The following is a 3,393-nucleotide window of genomic DNA, read 5'->3' as shown; positions in this document are numbered from 1 at the left end:
TGGCACTAATATATTTGAAGAAAAATCAGATAAAGGAATTAAAAATATGAAGAAACCTTAAGAATCATGTGGGACTCTATCAAGAGGAATAACCTACGAGTGATTGGAGTACCAGAACAGGGAGGGGTAACAGAAAATACAAAGAAAATTGTTGAGGATTTGTTGGCAGAAAACTTCCCTGATATTGTGAAAGATGAGAAGATATCTATCCATGATGCTCACCGAACTCCACATAAGGTAGATCTTAAAAGAAAGTCACCAAGACATATTATAATCAAGCTTGCCAAAACCAAAGATAAAAAGACAATTATAAGAGCAGTGAGGGATAAAAGAAAAGTCACCTACAAGGGAGAGCCAATAAGGGTAAGCTCAGACTACTCGGCAGAAACCATGCAGGCAAGAAGGCAATGGGATGACATATTTAAAAAACTGAAGGAAAAAAATTGCCTGCCAAGAATCATATATCCACGAAAACTGTCTCTTAAATATGAAGGTGAAATTAAGACTTTTCCAGATAAACACAAGTTGAGGGAATTTGTAAAAACCAAACCAAAACTACACGAAATACTAAAGGGAGTTCTTTGGTTAGAAAATCAATAATATCAGGTATCGACTCAAGACTAGAACACTGGGCAGAGCAACCAGAAGTCAACCCAGACAGGGAAATCCAAAAAAAAAAACAAAAAAAAACAAAGCAAGATTAAAAAAAAAAAAAAAGCCCAGCACAGGGTAACGGCGGTTATTATATAAAAGAAGACAACATTAAAATAATAAAGAGGGACTAAGGAATGTAATCATACACCTTCCATATGGAGAGGAAGATATGGTGATACAAAGAAATAAAAAATAGGGATAAATAGTAGGGTAACCATAAAGGAGACAAACTACCCTACTCATCAAAATAAAATACAAGGAAAAAGTACAGACTCAGCAGAAACCAAATCAACAACAACAAATATGAGGAAAGGACAATATATAAAGAAAATCTACTCAGCACATAAAATCAAGTGGGAAAAATGAAACTGTCAACACACAAAAAAAGACACTAAATTCATACCTATCCATAATTACCCTGAATGTAAATGGACTAAATGCACCAGTAAAGAGACAGAGTGGCAGAATGGATTAAAAAACAAGATCCATCTATATGCTGCCTACCAGGGACACACCTTAGACTTTAGAGACTCAAACAAACTAAAACTCAAAGGATGGAAAAAATATATCAAGCAAATAACCGTCAAAAAACAGCAGGAGTGGCAATATTAATTTCTGACAGAATAGATTTTAAAGTTAAATCCATCAGAAAGGATAAGGAAGGACACTATATAATGATTAAAGGGACAGTACATCAAGAAGGTATAACCATATTAAATATTTATGCACCCAAAGACAGGGCTGCAAGATACATAAAACAAACTCTATCAGCATTGAAAAGTGAGATAGACAGCTCCACAATAATAGGAGACTTCAACACCCCACTTTCAGTGAAGGACAGGACATCCAGAAAGAATCTCAATAAAGACACGGAAGATCTAAATGCCACAGTCAACAAACTTGACCTCGTAGACACATACAGAACACTCCACCCAACAGCAACCAACTATACTTTCTTGTGCACATGGAACATTCTCTAGAACAGACCACATATTAGGTCATAAAGCAAGCCTTAGCAGAATCCAAAACACCGAAATAATACAAAGCATCTTCTCTGACTATAAGGCTATAAAAGTGGAAATCAATAACAGGAAAAGCAGGGAAAAGACATCAAACACTTGGAAACTGAACAATACCCTGCTCAAAAAAGACTGGATTATAGAAGACATTAAGGATGGAATAAAGAAATTCATTTAATCCAATGAGAATGAAAACACTTCCTATCAGAACCTTTGGGACACAGCAAAAGTGGTGCTCAGAGGCCAATTTATATCAATAAATGCACACATCCAAAAAGAAGAAAGGGCAAAAATCAAAAAACTATCCCTACAACTTGAACAAATAGAAAGAGAGCAACAAAAGAAATCCACAGGCACCAGAAGAAAACAAATGATAAAAATTACAGCTGAACTAAATGAAATAGAAAACGGAAAAACAATTGAAAGAATTAACAAGACCAAAAGCTGGTTTTCTGAAAAACTCAATAAAATTGATAAACCACTGGCCAAATTGACAAAAGAAAAACAGGAGAGGAAGCATATAACCCGAATAAGAAATGAGATCGGCCATATCACAACAGAACCAACTGAAATTAGAAGATTTATAACAGATTACCATGAAAAAGTATACTAAAACAAATTTGAAAAGCTAGAAGAAATGGATGAATTCCTAGAAACACACTACCTACCTAAACTAACACAAACAGAGGTAGAACAACTAAATAGACCCATAACAAAAGAAGAGATTGAAAGGTAATCAAAAAACTCCCAACAAAAAAAGCCCTGGTCCGGATGGCTTCACTGCAGAGTTCTACCGAACTTTCAGAGAAGAGTTAACACCACTACTACTAAAGGCATTTCAGAGCATAGAAAAGGATGGAATACTACCAAACTCATTCTATGAAGCCATCATATCCCTGATACCAAAACCAGGTAAAGACACCACAAGAAAAGAAAATTATAGACCTATATCCCTCATGAATGTAGATGCAAAAATCCTCAACAAAATTCTAGCCGATAGAATTCAACAACATATCAAAAAAATAATTCACCGTGACCTAGTGGGATTCATACCAGGTATGCAGGGATAGTTCCACATTAGAAAAACAATTAATGTAATCCACCACATAAATAAAACAAAAGACAAGAATAACATGATTTTATCAATTGATGCAGAAAAGGCATTTGACAAAGTTCAACACTCATTCATGATAAAAACTCTCAGCAAAATAAGAATAGAAGGAAAATTTCTCAACATAATAAAGGGTATTTATACAAAGCCAACAGCCAACATCACCCTAAATGGAGAGAGCCTGAAAACATTCCCATTGATATTGGGAACCAGACAAGGATGCCCTTTATCGCCACTCTTATTCAACATTGTGCTGGAAGTCCTAGCCAGAGCAATTAGGCTAGATAAAGAAATAAAGGCCATCCAGATTGGCAAGGAAGAAGTAAAAGTATCTCTCTTTGCAGATGACATGATCTTATACACAGAAAACCCTAAGGAATCCTCCAGAAAACTACTGAAACTAAGAGTTCAGCAAAGTATTGAGATACAAGACAAACATACAAAAATCAGTTGGATTCCTCTACACCAACAAAAAGAACATCAAAAAGGAAATCACTAAATAAATGCCATTTACAGTAGCCCCCAAGACGATAAAATACTTAGGAATAAATCTTACCAGAGACGTAAAAGACTTACACAGAGAAAACTACAGTACACTTCCGCAAGAAA

The sequence above is a fragment of the Elephas maximus genome, chromosome 7 (assembly GCF_024166365.1).
Source record: "Elephas maximus indicus isolate mEleMax1 chromosome 7, mEleMax1 primary haplotype, whole genome shotgun sequence".
In the NCBI taxonomy this organism is placed as follows: Eukaryota; Metazoa; Chordata; class Mammalia; order Proboscidea; family Elephantidae; genus Elephas; species Elephas maximus.
Note: the sequence above shows the minus strand (reverse complement) of the source record.